Raw genomic sequence first — 19,732 nt, forward strand, 5'->3', positions numbered from 1 at the left:
ATGTCAGTCAGCGGGCAGACATTGCAAGAGCCACATGGGTAGTGTCCCTTCACTTTAAGCCATTGCCCAGTGCCTAGATTATCCGGGGTCCGTTTCGCCACAGGTCTAGTATGAACCACCAAATCTTTAATATTGGGAGTTCTTTTGAAAGCAAACAGGGGACGCTCTAGTGTGGCACCTGCACTGTTAAGAATGGGCCAAAACCTGCGGATAATACCTTTTACACGGTTACTCAGGGGAGTAAATGTGGTTACGCAGGTTAATCTCGTCTGCGGAGGACGGGTATTATTGATCAATAGAATATCTCTAGGGATATTGCCAGCCCTCTTTTTAGCCTGCCGGATATTAGCCAGTGGGTAATTACGCTCACGAAGTTTGTGACATAGAGTGTTGGCTTGTGTGTGGAAGTCATTTTTATCTGAGCAGTTGCGTCGTATCCTCAGGAATTGCCCGAAGGGTAGATTGTCTCGTAGAGATTTAGGATGGTAACTTTTGTAAAGTAGAAGACTGTTGCGATCCGTGGGTTTGTGATATACAGATGAGTTAAGGAGGCCATCCTTAAGTGTGATCCGTAAATCCAAGAAGGAGACTTCCTTATCGGAGATGGTGGAACTGAAACGGAGATGGGTATCTAAAGTATTAACCCATTGCGTAAATTCTATTGCACGGTCCATCTCTCCCCTCCAAACAACCAAGATATCATCTATATATCGCCTCCACAGTATGATATTGGAGAAGAATGGTTGTTCAGGGGTCAAGATGTGACGTTGTTCAAAGGTAAACATGTAGAGGCAGGCCAGACTTGGCGCAAAAGTACTCCCCATCGATGTACCTTGTATCTGATGAAAAAGGCTTTTCTCAAATTGGAAAAAATTCTCTTGGAGAGCCAAACAGGCACATTGCATAATGAGATAAAGTAGGGTGTAAATTGAGGAAATGTGGCGCTCAGGGTACCAATTTACCCAACGTAGATATTGGGGAACCTCTTGAGGGAACACACCCTACCCTCTGAGGAAAAAAACAACCTCAAACCAAAGAAATTGACACAACGAGGGTCCCCTAATTGTTACCTAGAAAATACTTTTAAGTCATAAATTATCATAAAAGATTAGTTAATGCGCGCGCAACGTGTATTCAGAGCCTCTCCCAAGCCCCCGCCCCTGCAGAAGTATATCACACCGGGTAAACAGAGGGATGGTTCCCCTGCCAGGGTGCTCGTGTGGTTAAAATGTTTTTCGTTCACACATAAAGGAGTCGAGAGACTTTCACTTTGACGTCACCTCGGTGCCAATGAGGAAGAGCTGGTTTTTGTGAGCCGCTGACTTGCCACAGCGCACAGCCATCGCGCCTGAACACAACTTCCAGCGGGACTGCTGCGGCACAAAACTGTTAAGTGGATTGGATGTTACGTTGTCACATCACAAGTGTTGCAAGTGTATTTGGATTGAAGTAACCTATTTCATTGAGTATTTCTTGAATATTGATTATTCAGCAAGCCCTGAAGAAGTCGTAAGGGAGTTAAATAACTTCCCAAGACGAAACACGTGTTGGCTGGATTAATTTATCTTGTGGACTGTTCACTTGTGAATTTCAATCAGAGACTGGAAGGATAAACATCTTGTGGACTTCAGACTGTCAAATGTTAATCAGATTTGGAATAAACTTGGAACTCATCTATCAATAAGTGGTTGACTCCTGGATCGAGGAACATTGTGTGCAACATGGACTTATGTACTTTATTAACTAATCTTTTATGATAATTTATGACTTAAAAGTATTTTCTAGGTAACAATTAGGGGACCCTCGTTGTGTCAATTACATTGCATAATGAAGCTCACTGGGGTATTTTAAGTCCATGTATTAGATAGAAGAATCTCCTCTACAGCGGTGAGCGTGGCCTCTTGTGGAATATTAGTATAGAGTGCCTCTACATCTAGACAAATCAGTATGTCAGTAGTACCAGATTCATTTATATCCTTCAATAGAACCAAAGTATCTTTTGTATCCTTCAGAAAGGTGGACGTACTTTGAACTATTGGTTGCAAGAAGAAATCGCAAAATTTAGATAGTGGTTCTAATAAAGAGCCTATGCCAGATACTATGGGGCGACCTGGAGGTGGGAGCCCTTTGTGAATTTTAGGGAGACAGTAAAAGTACGGAATTTCTGGGATTTTTTGTGTCAAGGAATTCTGCTTCTTGCCGGGTAATCCAACCAGCTGTCTCTGCTTCCAAAATCATACTGCGAAGACCTCCAGGTCGCCCCATAGTATCTGGCATAGGCTCTTTATTAGAACCACTATCTAAATTTTGCGATTTCTTCTTGCAACCAATAGTTCAAAGTACGTCCACCTTTCTGAAGGATACAAAAGATACTTTGGTTCTATTGAAGGATATAAATGAATCTGGTACTACTGACATACTGATTTGTCTAGATGTAGAGGCACTCTATACTAATATTCCACAAGAGGCCACGCTCACCGCTGTAGAGGAGATTCTTCTATCTAATACATGGACTTACAATACCCCAGTGAGCTTCATTATGCAATGTGCCTATTTGGCTCTCCAAGAGAATTTTTTCCAATTTGAGAAAAGCCTTTTTCATCAGATACAAGGTACATCGATTGGGAGTACTTTTGCGCCAAGTCTGGCCTGCCTCTACATGTTTACCTTTGAACAATGTCACATCTTGACCCCTGAACAACCATTCTTCTCCAATATCATACTGTGGAGGCGATATATAGATGATATCTTGGTTGTTTGGAGGGGAGAGATGGACCGTGCAATAGAATTTACGCAATGGGTTAATACTTTAGATAGCCATCTCCGTTTCAGTTCCACCATCTCCGATAAGGAAGTCTCCTTCTTGGATTTACGGATCACACCTAAGGATGGCCTCCTTAACTCATCTGTATATCACAAACCCACGGATCGCAACAGTCTTCTACTTTACAACAGTTACCATCCTAAATCTCTACGAGACAATCTACCCTTCGGGCAATTCCTGAGGATACGACGCAACTGCTCAGATAAAAATGACTTCCACACACAAGCCAACACTCTATGTCACAAACTTCGTGAGCGTAATTACCCACTGGCTAATATCCGGCAGGCTAAAAAGAGGGCTGGCAATATCCCTAGAGATATTCTATTGATCAATAATACCCGTCCTCCGCAGACGAGATTAACCTGCGTAACCACATTTACTCCCCTGAGTAACTGTGTAAAAGGTATTATCCGCAGGTTTTGGCCCATTTTTAACAGTGCAGGTGCCACACTAGAGCGTCCCCTGTTTGCTTTCAAAAGAACTCCCAATATTAAAGATTTGGTGGTTCATACTAGACCTGTGGCGAAACGGACCCCGGATAATCTAGGCACTGGGCAATGGCTTAAAGTGAAGGGACACTACCCATGTGGCTCTTGCAATGTCTGCCCGCTGACTGACATGACCCGAGAAGTGGATATAGGCGAACACAAGACCTGGCAATTAAGATCCCATACCAACTGTAGGACTAAAAACTGTATCTACATGATTATTTGTCCGTGCAATCTGAAATACATTGGTATGACAACCAGGATGGTGAAAGTTCGTATCAACGAACATCGAAGCACCATTAGGTGTAAAAGATCCTCTACCCAATTGACCAATCACTTTATTGAGAAACAGCACACACCTAATGATATCAAATGGCTTGTCCTAGAGACCATTAGTGACAACATTGACAGTGCAAAAAAGCTTTTTGAAAAAGAACAAAGGTGGGTCTTTAGACTTCAGACCCATATAGTTGGTTTAAATGATGATATTCAATGGACCCATTTTATGCATTGATTTTAAGAATAATTCCTTTTTGCTCTGTTGCCAATGGTTAATTACATATCTTGCTATATACATGCCCTCATACAAGACCTTTATTTATATAGGTTGTAACACTTCTCGGAAGCATTTACCATCATTTGGCAGTGACATTTTTTGGTTTTTTCCTAATGAAACTGGCATGCCAGTACTTGCTTTTGATTCCTTTGTTAACACTCCAATATGGCCGACACTTTTGCTGCCCATTTGTGTGCTTAACACTCAATAGGGTTGGCATGGTTTGTGAATAGTCCTTCCTTTGTTGTTAATAAAAAAAATTCCCTTTTTAAACCCCTCGGCACCAGTATCTCCAGGGATTCCGGGGTACTCGTTCCAGCATAGGTTGACTGGCAGTGACCGTCAACTACCGAAGTAAGTGCTACCCGCTGTTAGGCACAATGACTTCCTCACACCCGCTTTTGACGCCGTCCTTAATGTAATCTTTTTGGACGCTAGGCGGCGTCCTGCCCTCCATTTAGATAGCGGTAATTACATAATTTATTTTCCTCCCCTTAACATTCACCGAGCGCAACGATAATGGCGCTCCGTATAGACACGCTTGCTCCTGCGCTCACTCGCGCACATCAGAGCTAGTAACGCGGGTCTCGCTATACTCTCATATTATTTCATATCTCCGTTTATGTATTCACTGCCTTGCGGCCCATCCACCTCGGCCAAGCTAGACTTTTACATGGGCAATCGCCCTTCTGTGATGACATAATTTATACTTTATGTATCACATTCTCTCTGTAATGAGGCGCGAATCAGCAAGTGGCACGGGTTGATAGACTCGAATCTTCTCTTTGTTATGGGGCACTTTTGTGATGTATTACTTGTACTCCATACAGCTGATTTAGCGCTACTTCGGCAATATTACCATAAATATCTTCCTTATGAATTTTAATATCTGTTTAGACAATATGCTACAGAACCAGGGAAGTGATACTCCTGTCTTTATAGTGACAGCTGTTCTTATGTTCGCTCTTTTGTATGTACATATATGTATAGATCAGAGTTGACTTTTTGGTCTGGACCCCCCGATGCGGCCCTACCCCTATTTTTAGAGGGTAAGCAATAGAGATGTTTGTCTACCTATTTGGCTTTATATTCCTCCCTGCACAAGACACGTCCCTAGACCACATGGCACTTGTGTGAATCTGCACTTTAATTTGGGGCGTCACCATGTAAATCACTGTGAATTTGGTTTTTTGATATGAATTATTTGATGTTAACTGTGGTTTTCTTTCTGTTTTCATATTCCAATAGGTCTATGATTTATATATTTGTGGAAGTTTCCACGATTTAAAGGATTAGGTTTGTTACTAGGTCCTGATGAATCGCATAAGGTAATTCTTCTGTTACAAGCGAGAAACATATTGACCAATTGTGTAGAGTGACACAGGGGATCCTGTGTGCTCTGTCTCTTAGATGTTATAATTCTCTTTAAGAGACATCATTATACCTACCTATATTTCAATGGGGTTTGTGGTCATCATTCCACTGACTCCCCGTTTTCTTGGTTTTTAATCTTGTCAGAGGTATGGACACGAGCATTAAATATTATTAGTTGTTACCTCTAGGCATTTTTAACCGTTTTTTCATATACCAATCCTTCACTTCATTATTCTTGACCGGCTATTTTTGATTCTCAAAAGAACTCCGGCAAAGAGCCCCCTCGCGGGGCCCGTCAGGCATTGCAGTGCCGGCCTGACGAGGAGCGGGCCCTATGATGAAGCATGTCACCGGATGGTGAGTGAGGGCTCTTGCTTCGAGAAGCTTCGGTTCCTACCTGGGGACCGAGCTCTTCACTTGATTGAAACCCACAGTACAATATGGAACCATGTGTAACCTTTTTTGATTGACTGCCTTTCCGGAGATACATCTCCTGCTCAAGTTCTGAAGAATATCAGGACCGACTGGTCCAAATCATTGTAGTGGCTCCAGATTGGACATGTAGAGTTTGGTATCCAGAACTCCTGGTTTTGAGCATATGTCCTCGGGTCTAGCTGCCCTTCCGGGGGGACATTCTGTCACAGAACAGTGCAGTGTTCTGCACACGGGTCTTTGCAATCTCTGTCGTTATGCTTGGAAAATTGAGTGTCAACAGCTTAACACCTTTGACCTTCCCCCGGAGATGCTCATCTTGGTAGTCAGATAACTTTAAAAAAAAAAAAAAAAAACTGTATACACCTGTCATTGGGACAAACGTGTGCCTTGGTGTGCCACAAGCCAGATTGACTCCCTGCAAGCCAAGTTATCTGACATTCTGTTATTTGTTCTGTCTCTGGTCCAGCAAGGCCTTGCTGTGGGCACAATTAGCGATTATCTTTCAGCCCTCTTATTGCTGCCAAATCAGCCCCCCTTTGTGTAAGTCACAAGTTGTGATGCGCCTCTTGAAAGAGCTGCACCACGTTTCCCCCTTTTCCTTTTGTTATGCCCCAGTGGGACCTTAATCTAGTCCTTAATTTTCTGATGTGCACTCTGTTCTAGCCACTGTCCTTTACAGCTCATTACTTTAAAGATTGTGTTCCTCATTGCCATTGTCTTGGCACAGACTCAGAGCGAACTTCAGGTTCTTTTTTGTCACTCCACCATACGCTTCCTTCTTCCCAGAAACATTGGTTCTGCAGACATGGGCATCTTTCTGCCAAAAGTTGTCATGCTGTTCCACATTGGTCTGACCATCACCTTTCTGATGTTCTATGCTCATCTTTCAAAGGAGGAGGAGAGACTTCATTGGTTGGACCCCAAGAAAGAGCTGAGATTTTACCTAAATCGCAACAAAGACCACTGGGTGAACAGTCAACTCTTTGTGGGGTTCTATGGAATGAAAAAAGGCAATGCAGTGCAGAAGAGAACCATCTGCTGCTGGGTCTTACTCTGCATTAGAATCTGCTACGCACTGACCAAAAAGCAGCCCCTATAAAGACTGTGTGCTCATCCTACCAGGCTACCAGGGCTAAAGCTGCTACTAGTGCTTTGACATGCGGAGTTCCAGTCGTAGACATTTGCCAAGTGGCTATATGGGTGTCTCTCCAAAAATTTACAAGGAATTATTGCCTGTACAGTCAGGTTCGTAGGCAGGTGCATTTTGCTGGCTCGGTCCTGCAGGACTTTCTAATCTAAGTCCATTCACAGACCCACCTCTGAATAGGTATTGCTCTAGCATCTATTCAGAAGGTGAGGATTCTGCAGCTAGAAGTCTCTGTTAGAGGAACAAGTTATTTACCTTCGGAAACGCTCTTTCTTGGATAGATTTCTAGTCACATAGTTCTCCCACCCTTCCTGTTCTGTGACTGGACTCTGCTCATTAATAAGTTCTCAAGTCTAAGAATCTGCACACACTCTACCAATTTACATTTAGGGGTCTGCGTCTATGAATGCGTACAGTCTCAAAAGCTGCGTCAGTGCCGAGCCTCAAGGCGCCACCTTCCAACGAGCAGAAGTACTACTGAAAACATTCTGTATTCAGTCCGTTGTCTGGTGAATATTAAAAAGGTGAGGAATCTGTGGCTAGATAGTCTCAACCAAAAAGAGCCTTAACACAGTGGCATGCTCATCTGACCTTGAAGCTCCCGAATATTGTAACAAACTTGTGATGAGACACGCTTCCAGTTTTTTGTCTTCCTCCTCCTTCAGTACCACATGATTTTGGCCCTTGCTGTCTCTCTAATGGACCTCCACAACTTTCGCTTTGACCTTCCCTCTTATTACAGCCTTTAGCGCAACCAAAGTCATGCCTAGACTTGTGCTGCCCTGTCGCTGAAATTTACATACTCCTTTTTCTGATGGATATATCTACCTGTGTATTCCTCACCTTTTATATATCCTATGTGCCAGCTTGCAGCAGAAACGTTTTGATCATTTTCCCACGCTAATAGGTAATGACATCACTGGAGTCATAAAGTGACCCTGCTGGCGTGCTGTTATCAGTTCTCTTTGTTCTACACCTTCGACAAGTCACAGTTTTTCAAACGCTCCATTAGGGAATTGACATTTTCAGTTTTCTTCATTTGAAGAGTGCAGGTTTCATTATAATAAAACAACTGCATTGGCTTTGATAGAGGGACACCTCCATAAATGATTCCTCCTTTCAGTGGTGCTGCAATCAACGCTGCCACCACCGCCTTCCTCTCTTCCAACATCTAATGCTTTGACCCCAGTACCGTTGTTCATAAACACTGACGTCAGTGCAGACGACATTGGCACCACAACCTTCTTCAGGACATCGTATTCTGAATCCTTTCTCTCTGAAACCCAAATAGAGGTCCAGGAGAGGTGCTCAAAGATTGGTTGAGGAGAGAAAGGTATTCTTTGGGGAGAAAGATTCCCAAGAAAAAAGATATGCTTCTGACCAATCTTCAAGGGACCCGGACTTAAAAGGGTTGAAAGGTGTAAGTGGTTTGAACACTTCCCAAGAGTCGTAATTGCTTTATCCAAAGGGTATTCCACCTCCAAAGTTACAACTTATCATTCTAACAGCTGCTGAAATTGTATATTCTCCGCTCCCTACTTCAGAGTTAAAATCTTATAATCTGACTGAGAAACTCGATTGTTCTGCAACATCCTCTAATGCTTTACTTCCTTTCAATGAGGCTTTGACTAAACCTATTTTGGATATTTTGCCAACAATGGCCAGACAATATAAACAGGCTTCTGGTGATTGTCTCCTTTTATCATCACATCCTACACCTAGAATGTCTGGTTGTCCAAGCCCCATTCTGGTCGAGGCTGACCCAAGTCCCATTCCTCACCTCGCTTGCATACAGGGAGTCCAAGAAAATTGAGTAGTCAGCCAAAAACATCTTCTCATCTGGAAGCATGGCTCTTAAATCTACAATGCTGCCCATCTAGTGCAAAAGATTTTGAGGATTCTTGAGAGACTATTTTTTTTTTGTGGACACCAACAGAATGGTCAGCAGCAACTGCAGCAGTCATCTAACTCCTGTTATCAAAGCTACAGATGGCGTGATAGGGGTAGACAGCGGGCCATTCTCCACCCTTAAATCTTACATCTGATCGTCTTCATTCTCTGCTAACATCACAGGAAGCAGTCCTAGTTTTGACATCTCACGGAATCCTTTATTGGTGGGATTATGGGTTTCCCAGTTTCTTCTTCACTGGAGGGCCTCCTGTTTGGCTCCTCAAGTGTTCACAAAGGTGATGGTGGTAGTTGCATCCCATCTCAGAAGGTCAGGAATAACAATATTTTCTTACCATATCAGGATGAGTGGCTTATCAAAGCCGGATCTCCGGAGTTCGTGTTTGGTAACATGAAGGTAGCAACTCAGCTGTTGCTCGACCTGGGCTTTTACATCAACAAGCTCACATCTCACCTGATGCCTTCTTAGCTGTGGACACAGCTGTGAGTCAAGCTTTCCCTCCTCCACAGAGGATTTACAACACTCAGGCTATGATTCGGATATTTCAACATGGAGTGAAAGTTCCAGTCCTGAAGGTCCTACACATACTTGGTCTGCTAGCCTTCTGCACTTTATTGGTGAACCATGCACACTGGCCCATTGAGGGCCCTCAAGTGGTGCCTCCGGATGCAGTGGTTTTTAAACAATGGACAGCTACATGACTGTATTAACATCTCCAGAGGCACTACAGTGAATCTACAATGATGGAGTGTGACCAACAACCTTTCTCAAGAGAAACATTTTCACACTCCCTCTACTGTGACCACAGCTGTTACGGATGCCTCCATCCTGGCGTGGGGAGTTCATCTGGAGGAGCTAGAGATAACAGCTCTTTGGTATCCAAAAGAACAGTAGTTTTATAGCAGTCTGTAAGAATTGTGAGCAGTATGTTTATCTCTCAAGGCCTTTCTCCCTTCCCTTCGTGGCCAGACGGTCCAGATCTTCATGGACAACGCTATCGTGACGTGGTAAATCAGAGAGCAAGTGGGAGTAGGGTTGTCTCTTCTCTGCAGAGAAGCTCTTCAAATCTGGTCTTGGGCTTAGGATCATCAGATTTGTATGACAGCAAATCATTTAGCTGGAATAATCAACTGACGGTCTCAGCCAGCATAATTTAGCCAATCACGAGTAGTGTCTACATCCAGAAGTGGTACTTTACATCTTCAGTCTATGGGTGACTCCTCAGTTAGACCTATTTGCCGTTTGAAAGGACATGCACTGCTTGTCGTTCTACAGCCTCTGGTATCCGATGCAGGCAGCATTGGGGGACAGGTTTCAGTTGGGCTGGAGTTCCCATCTGCTTTACCTGTTTCCTCCTATAGCCTTGATTCCTCTAGTGCTGAGGAAGATTTGCCTGGACTGGGCCCAAGTAATCTTGATTGCCCCAGACTGGCAACAAAGAATTTGGTACACAGACCTCATAAACCTCTTCCTATGCCCTCCGCTCTGTCATCCTAACAGGAAAGAACCCCTCTTGCAGTCACAGGGATAGGTTCCACACCCTCACCTCTAGAGCCTGCATCTACATGACTGGCACTTATCCCCAAAGTATTGGATGTTGTTTTATCATCCAGAAGACACTGCAACAAATCTGTTTATGCTGGCAGATGGGCTAAATTTGTTAAACGATGTGATGATAATCCGTTAGACACTTTAAAGCCCTGATATTTTATGTTTTGCTCTCTCTTTTGCCCAGCGGGGTTGCACACCTGCCACAGTTCAGGGTTATTTATCAGCTCTTTTTGCTCTGGCTTTTTTTCTGTTTCTTCGATCAACTTTCTCTATTTAAACTCCCTGTAGTTTTGAGATTAATTTGAGAGGCTTACAAGTGAATATCCTCACACTCCCTTTATTGTGCATCAGTGGGATCATAATTTGGTTCTGATGTATCTGATGTGTTTGAACCCCTTCACAGTTGTATTTGCAACTATTGACATTTAAAATTATTTTTCTTATTGCCATCACATCTTCAAGGCAAGTTAGTGAGCTTCAAGCCATAAGTATAAAACCTCCTTTCACCACATTCTTTCCTGACAAGTTGGTGTTGAGAACCAGGGCTACCTTCCTGCCAAAAGTGGTCACTCCCTTCCGGTTGGGTCAGTCTATTACACTTTCCACATTTTATCCTCCTCCACATTTATCGAAGGAGGAGGAAAGTCTTGATTGTTTGGACCTCAAAAGAGATGTTAGTTTCTACGTGGACAGGACATGTGAATTCATACTGGCTGACAAACCTTTTTCGTGATACATAGAAAGGAAAGGCAGTACATAAGAGGATTCTACAGTGATGGATTATCCTCTGCATCAAATCTGCCACAGCATGGCACACAAGGAGCCTCCTGAAGGTATGTGTGCTCACTCTATTAGAGCTAAATCTGATATCTCCTGACTTAGCTAGAGGAGTCCCTTTGGCAGATATTTGTAAAGCGGCGACTTGGGCTTCCCTTCACACTTTTTCAAAACATTATTGTTTTGATTCCAAAGAGAGGAAGGACGGTTACTTTTCTCTTTCTGTTTTACAGGATTTTGTGGTTTAAACAGATAAGCACCCACCTTCAAGTGTGGGACTGCATGACTTGGGGTATCTACTCAAAAGGTGAGGAATCTGAAGGTAGATGTATCCATCAGAAGAACAAGTTACTTACCTTCATTAACGCTTTTTCTGGTCTTGACCCTCCTCTAATGGAAACAGTCTAGCTCGAAATACCAAGCAAGGTCCTCCCTGAACTGGAATTGAAGCAAACCAGGACGGGTTTTGCCCTGGTTAGGGCTCATGATCCAGGTATAGCTTGATTCCATTGACACAGTGTGCTAATGGGTCCCGTGCACACCCCTCTCACTTTGGGCAATACAATAAAATATAAAAATAAGTGGTGGATGGAGTGCTTAAATTAAGCATTCTCATCAATCACTTTTTTGTAAAGATTTGTACAGAACAGACACTAAAGTATACAATAAATTGATGGATAGAATGCTTCAGTGAAGCACTCCAGCCATCATTTTTTGTCTACTTTTGTGTGTCTGTTCTGATTCAAGTATGTGAATCTATGAACAATTCAATGGTGGAGAAGAAATATGTTACTTACCCGTAACAATAGTTCTGCAGCTTCCCCCTGCTGCCCATTCCCTGTTGTGTATTTCTACACTCACCCTTTAATTGGCAGTAATTCTGGTATTTTCAACTGTGATGATTATTCTACTAAAGTGGCACCATTTAAAGTTTAGTCTGCTAATTTAAAACAGAGCCTCATGATAGGGGAAACTTGTACTTATAATTTAAAGTTACTCCATGACTCCCAACTCGACAGTGGGGAATAGTTCAAACATGAGAATCTTACAAAAAATGGCAACGCTGGAGAACTGTAGTTAAGGGTAACCATATTTTGTCTTGTCATTGAACTATCTTCAAGGGAAGCAGCAACCTGATTTTCTTAGTGAACAACAACAACATTCTCAATTCCCGGCACATTGAGGAGTGCAGCTTTAAGATGTGCATAGCAGTGATCAGGATCTACAGCAATAGGCTTAAATCATTTTCTACATCCAAGGTCATTAGATGTCAGTTAAATGCCCTTTTGTATTTGTTTCCTCCGATAGAGTGGTATATACATTTGTGGGATCGTAATCTTGCAGCACATTTGATGCACACGCTGTTCAATCAGTGCCTTCTTAGGACCTGCAAATGCTTTCATAGATACCAGCATTTTGCATGCCCATGGAAGGTGACCCTCCAGAACTATTGTCTGTATTTAATTCAAATGAAAATACTCTCCATTCTTCAGTGCCTGAGCAGGTGTTACACATCAGAAATGCCTGATGCACTTCTGCTTTCTTTTTGTACAAAAGTAGAAATAAGTTTTGTTTAAGCCAACTCTTTAAAAAATATTGAAGTTTTTAAAAATCATAGCTAGCTGGTTTAATGCCTGGATACCGGGGTGTGTGGAACCGGCATAGGTTAACTGGCATTGACCGTCCCTAATGAAAATCAGAATTGATTTCTGTAGCCTGGACTCCCCCGATGTGGCCCTACCATGAATTTTTGGAGGGTTTTTGACTTTCATATTTGTGGAAATTTCCACCATTTAAAGGATTAGGTATGTTATTAGGTCCTGACGAATCGCATAAGGTAATTCTTCTGTAATAAGCGAGAAACATGTTGACCGACTACATAGAGTAACACAGGGGATCCTGTGTGCTCTGTCTCTTGTATACTATTTTCCTCCAAGAGACACTACGACTACTACTATACCTACCTACACTTCTATGGGGTTTGTGGACATTATCCCACTAACTCCCTGTGTTTTGGTTTTTAATCTTGCCAGAGGCATGAGCACGAGAATTAAAATTATTAGTTGTTACCTCTAGGCATTTTTTATTTTTCTATTTACCAATCCTTCACTTCATTGTTTTTGACCGGCTTTCTTGATTCTCAAAAGATCTCCGGCAAAGAGCCCCCCTGCGGGGCCCGTCAGGCATTGCAGCGCCGGCCTGACGAGGAGCTGGCCCTATGATGAAGCATGTCACCGGATGGTGAGTGAGGGCTCTTGCTTCGAAAAGCTTCGGTTCTCAGCTAACGACCGAACTATTTACTTGATAGAAACCCACAGTACTAGGTGTAACCTTTTTTGATTTACTTAATGCCTGTATATCCTGTAATTTTTTAAGCTCAAATGTCCATATGCAGACATTTGATCCTATTCCTTATTGTGGCATTCCCTAAACATGTACCAAGGAGTGAAAAATCCACAGTGGCTATTTGATCAACTCAACAAGCATGCTGCAAGCACTTCAACCTTGATGCTTCATCTTACGGTGATGCTCAGTTTGGCACGTTTGTTTACACTGTTAGCTCCCAGATACTGCACTTATTACTTACTAATAATCTTCATTACTGAGAGTCATAGTCTCCCTCACCAGAGGCTCTGCAAAAGTAAGCTCCTGCGTTGCCAGGATACAGATATTGCCTACATAAAAAAAAATCTGATAGAGACTTCTAGCTGCAGCTTCCTTACCTTAGAATTCCCTGGTGTCAGCTTCGAATCCGGAGTTTTTTGTGAGCAGTACCCTGAGCGTGCCGTCAGACGGCGTCATTCGGATCCGCATGCGTCGACCAGCTCCGCGTGTCGTCAGCGTCGTTGGAGTCGTCTATGACGTCACGGTTGTCTATATAGATGCCGTCTCGGCGCGCGTACGTCAGTTCTTTTCCTTCCGCGCTGGTTAAGCGCAGTTTTGGAAAGAGCTACTCTGCTTCGACAGTTTGTCGACGCTTTTTTGACTGTTTGGAGTCATGTCTTTGAGAAAGACAGGGTTCAAGCCGTGTAGTGCGTGTCATCGCACCATGTCGGTGACGGATCCGCACCGAGTTTGTCTTTGGTGCTTGGACAAGGACCACAATTCCACCTTGTGCTCCGATTGTCGGGCCATGGCGCCCAAGGCCTTGAGGGAGAGATCCCTTAAGCTTCTTGCGGCCCGACATTCGTCTTCGGTCGGCGCGACTCCGCGGAGGTCACAGTCTCGCAGTAGGAGGAGGTCGCGGGACCACTCCCGGAGCCCCAAGTCCTCTTCCTCGCATTCGAGGTCATCGGAAGGTAAGAGGCACAAGAAGAAGAAGAAGTCCAAGCGGTCTTCGTCTTCGCCACGCCCGTCGACCGACGAGGCGTCTAGGGAATGTCGACGTTCCGAGCGCGGTTCTGCGGAGCCGTCACCAGGGTCGACTCCGCGTCTTCCCCCCTTTCCGGGGACCGGATCGACCCCCGCTCAAATTAAAGAATTTTACGAGGCCATGCGTCTTGTCTTTGAGCTGGCTGTACCCTCGGGTGGGTCTTCGGACCCCGCGGGGTCAGCAGGGGCCCCTTTGGATTTGATGCCGGCGGCTTCGGCCACGGCGCCGTTGGGGACCTCAGGATCCAATAACGGATCTGGACCGGCGCCGGTATCACACAGTCGACCTCCTTCGGCGCCGACGATTACGCCACCGGCACCCACCGGTGGCAGCCCCATCCATATTCCGGATGATCCGGAGCAACGTCGTATGACATCGACTTCGACGGAGCGGATTCGGCCCAGATCATTGTCTGATCATTATTTGGAACAGCCAGATGCAGGAGAGGAATGGGAGGGGTCTGAGGACCCTTTAGAATCAGGATTGCAGCAGGACTGGTATGTGGATCTAGAGGAGGCCAGTGGACTGGACACATCTCCAGATACTGGTATGCTCTCTCCTCCTAATGTAGCTACAGAGGAGGGGACTTCTTTCGCTTTGGTGGTGCGTAGGGCAGCTGAGGTCTTGGACCTAGATTTGCCTACGGTGCCAGTCAGGACAAATATCCTGACAGAAGTGCTTCAGCCGGGGTTGTCAACATCGGAACCGTTGTTGCCCTTCAATGAGGCTCTTACAGACGTCCTTCTGGGTACGTGGTCCAAACCCAGCACAGGGGCTCCTGTGAATAGGACGGTCGGCCGCCGCCAAAGACCCGCTCCCAGCTACCCTAGTTTCCTGACACAACACCCCACTCCTGAGAGCTTGGTTGTCCAAGCCTCTACTTCACGTGGTGCCTTCCCTTCTGCTCCCCCGGATAGGGAATCCAAGAGGCTGGATCAGCTTGGGAAGAAGATGTTTTCTTCCTCCAGCCTGGCATTGAGGTCTGTAAACACCTCTTGCCTATTGGGCGGTTATTCCCATACCTTATGGGATACAGTGGCGCAAGTGCTGCCCCAGGTCCCGGAGGGCGTACGCGACACTCTCACCCAGGCGGTAAAGGATGGGAGAGATGCAGCCAAGTTTACAATCCGGTGTGGCTTGGACACGACCGACTCGCTGGGCAGATCAATTTCATCGTCAGTAGCCCTTCGTCGCCACGCCTGGCTACGTTCTACTGGTTTTTCAGGGGATGTCCAGTCCAGCTTGATGGACATGCCCTTTGATGGCTCTCGCCTTTTTGGCGAAAAGGCAGACTCCACGCTTGAGAGGTTCAAGGATTCTCGAGCCACGGCCAGATCCTTGGGCCTTTCAACGCTTACACGACAGCAGTCTGTCTTTCGCCCCTTCCGAGTTTAGCCACCGTCCTCAGGCTTCACAGCATCCCGGAAGAGGACGTGGTTGTGGTACCATCAGACCCAGAGGGTCTGGCCAGAGGTCGACTGCCACACAGCCCCCCAACACTGCACCCAAGCCCTCCTAGTGTGGTTCTGCGGGATCACGTCCGTCCAATTGGAGGTAGGATTCGTTTTCATCTCCCTCACTGGCTTCCATCACCACGGACAAGTGGGTCCTGCAGATCATACGGAAGGGCTACTCCCTTCCCTTCCAGTCTTTCCCTCCTTCTATCCCTCTGACAAAGGAATGGCTGATGGAGGACCATTTAGCTTTGCTCGGCCAGGAAGTTAAGGCTCTTTTGGCCAAGGGAGCCATAGAAAGAGTCCCGATGTCAGAAGTAGGCAGTGGTTGTTATTCCCGCTACTTTCTGATTCCCAAAAAAGAAAAAAGGCCTTCGCCCTATTTTGGATTTAAGGGACGTCAATCTCTTCCTCAAGAAGGAGAAATTCAAGATGCTCACTCTTGCTCAGGTTTTGTCTGCCCTAGACCAAGGAGACTGGATGGTAGCGTTGGATTTGCAGGATGCATATTTCCATATTCCTATCCTGCCAAGCCACAGGCGCTACCTGCGGTTCAAGGTGGGCCACGAGCACTTTCAGTTTACTGTGCTTCCTTTCGGTCTCACCAGTGCCCTTCGGGTGTTCACAAAGGTGATGGCGGTGGTGGCAACTCATTTGCGCAGGTCAGGGATTTCAGTCTTCCCCTACCTGGACGATTGGCTGTTGAAGACTCCTACGTCCCAGGCTCTCGTCACCCACCTCCTGAAAACGGCAGACCTCTTGCATTCGCTGGGGTTCACTATAAATGTGCCAAAGTCACACCTGACTCCCTCTCAGAAGCTCTCTTTCATCGGAGCTGTTCTGGACACAATGCAATATCGGGCTTATCCTCCCGATCAGCGGCTTCAGGATATTCAGGTTATGATTCGGATGTTTCGGCCTCTATCCTGGATCTCGGTGAGACAGACTCTGAGGCTGCTGGGACTCATGGCTTCCTGCATCCTGTTGGTCAAGCATGCCAGATGGCGCATGAGGGCTCTGCAGTGGAACCTGAAGTTCCAATGGGCACAGCATCAGGGAAATCTTACCGACCTCGTTCAGATCTTGGAGAGGACTGCGGAAGATCTGCAGTGGTGGTTAGTGAACTGCGAGTGGGCAGACCCCTCTCCCTTCCCCAACCAGATATAACGGTAGTGACAGATGCGTCACTTCTGGGATGGGGCGGCCATCTGAGAGAGGTAAAGATCAGAGGTCACTGGTCTCCGGCGGAATCTGGGCTCCACATCAACTTGTTGGAGCTTCGGGCGATCCGGCTAGCATTAAAAGCATTTCTTCCTGTTGTGAAAGGGAAGGTGGTGCAGGTGTTCACGGACAACACTACCGCAATGTGGTTCTGCAACAAGCAGGGCGGTGAGGGGTCGTGGACCCTTTGTCAAGAGGCTTTACGCCTCTGGACATGGCTGGAACAGCAGGGCATGACCCTGGTGGATCAACACCTGGCAGGTTCTCTGAACACCAGAGCAGACGAACTCAGCCGAAAATGTTTAGAGGATCACGAATGGTGTTTCCATCCAGAGGTGGCGCAAGGACTCTTTTCAGCAGTGGGGAGAGCCTTGGTTAGATCTGTTCGCCTCCGCAGAGAACGCGCAATGTCAGCAGTTTTGCGTGATGGAGTTTCCCAGGGGGCTATCGCTAGGCGACGCTTTTAGAGTCTCTACCAGATACCTCGTTACCGAAGGTAAGCAACTTGTTCTTCTGACTGGCCTGTCCCCCCGATGCTGTCATATTACCTTCTATCACGTGACCTATGAAGGAGGGGCCAGTTGTAAAATTTTCTGTAGTAACAAAGCAAAACAGATACTTAAAAACATTCCTAAAGTAATCATACATCCAAGTTGTGTATAAAAAAAAAAAAAAATTGTAAAGAGACCACAAAAAAAGTGTGCATAACCTGTGCTGACTTAATAAACAACAAAAGAAAATTACTGTGCTGCCGACAAAACTGAACCAAAAGAAGAAGCAATTACCTCACCCATTGGCAGTTTATAGTGAGAAAGGGAAATGTTTTGTTTTGCGAGACCCAAGTTGATGCAGTGCAAAGGTCTTTAAAGGGGCACCAGCTAAATGGCTGCCTAGGAAGAGGATGCACTTTCACTGGACTGCCCCTGGACTAAGGCTGGTATTGGAAGACCTAATTGTTGGTAGGCAGTGGAAATGGTGATGCTCTCATAGGGGATTTCCATGTTTAGTCATAAGCGTTGGAATAGTTTTGCCCACCTGCCGGGACCCCGGAGCACTTTTTCAAAATATCTTCTTAAGTGTTGATGTTCGCCTTACTTCAGGAAGGCCTGTGAAGTCACTTAAGAATGTCAATATGCAGCCTAAATATAACGGCTACAGAGTCCAAAATTCTTCATGTTGTCTGCCTTCAAAAAGGGCCATAGACTAAGGCACATGCGTTCAAAGCATAAAAGAGTTGAAACATTTTTGAAGAAAAAAATCCTTCACAAACCTTTTTGAAATGCAGAATAAGGATGAAGGAGTGCAGGGCAGTGTAGCCCATTGCCTGCCATTATAAATGAAGGAAAAAGGGGACTGTGTTTTAAAGGACAGACAGACTTCCAGTATCCCATCGTGCCTAGAGTGAGAGTTATTTTTTCCGGCTCCTGCTGACAGGACCCTGGAAAATTGAGCTCAACCTTTTTAGTTTTTTTCCACAAAAATTTAGTGAAAATCTCACTCACAACTGTTTCACTCAACATCGTTTGACTTTCTTTATTGAATTGTGGCTTTTTCTGACAGGATTTAAGGTATTTTTTCCTGGAAAATGTCTTCACTTTTTGACAAATGCCCACGTTGTGGCAGAAAGAAGGCCAAAACAGGCTCTCATGATGTCTGTATCATCTGCCTGCCTTCTTCACACCTTCCTGCCTCATGTAATATCTGCAGGTCATTTTCCAGGCGTACCCTGCGTTACAGGGAGAAGATTTGCCTTCAAGGGAAAGCAGAGAGGCGACACCAGCAAGAAGCCGGTGGGACCTCTGAGCGAGGGGAAGGTCAGTCTTCCACCAGAGCTCTTCCCTCAGCCTCCAGTGGATATGGGAGAAAACTCTGGCGGTCCCCGACGACATCGAGGAGATCACCGTCGAGAGGAGGTATGGTACCAACATGTTCGCCGTCGAAGTCTAGCTCGACATCGCACAAGCGTTGTTGCACGATATCAAGAGGCCGCAAGACGGCCATAGACCGCAGGACATCAAGGACTCTGGATGTTCGATGCACAACGTCAAGGAGTGTGTCGGCGTCAGTGGACTCGCCGTCGAGACAAAGGAGACGTCACAGTCCGACGTTGAGATCTAGGTTGCCGTCGGTACATCGATGATGGGGAGCGAGAGGTCGACGATGGAGATAGAGGTCGATGTCGAGGACACAGAAACCTTCTTAAAGGAGAAGGATTTATTCCTCATCGAAGTCACAGCGTTCCAGAGACATTTCTCTGTTGCTGGTTTTCCTTCCTTCATCTCCTTTTCTTCCTCCCACCTCTCCTCCTCCTGCTCTTCCACCGCGTCCTTTACCTCAAGGTCTGGCTACCCCATTGCTGACTTCTCCATTGCTCCCGGCACCTACACCTCTCGCTGTACCTCAAATACCGAGCACTGCTCCAGCTCATAGACCGCTCTCTACATCGCGCCACCATTCACATCATAGCCATCATTCATCTGGCCGTTCTACATCGAGATCAAGACACTCCCGTCACAGATCGTGGCAAATATCAAGGTCACGTTCTTTCCAGCGCTACCACAGAGACTCCTCTTCGTCTACCAGAGACTATTCACCCACTCTATCTGACTCGCCTCAACCTCGT

At 45.6% G+C, this 19,732-nt stretch overlaps 1 protein-coding gene across 14 annotated transcripts in view; it reads left to right on the forward strand.

The window, feature by feature from the left end:
• KIF1B (kinesin family member 1B) overlaps positions 1 to 19,732 on the forward strand; it is a 1,289,105-nt gene that overhangs the window by 1,162,322 nt on the left and 107,051 nt on the right. The gene's annotated exons all lie outside the window — the stretch shown is intronic.

The sequence above is a fragment of the Pleurodeles waltl genome, chromosome 6, assembly GCF_031143425.1.
Source record: "Pleurodeles waltl isolate 20211129_DDA chromosome 6, aPleWal1.hap1.20221129, whole genome shotgun sequence".
NCBI classification, from domain to species: Eukaryota; Metazoa; Chordata; class Amphibia; order Caudata; family Salamandridae; genus Pleurodeles; species Pleurodeles waltl.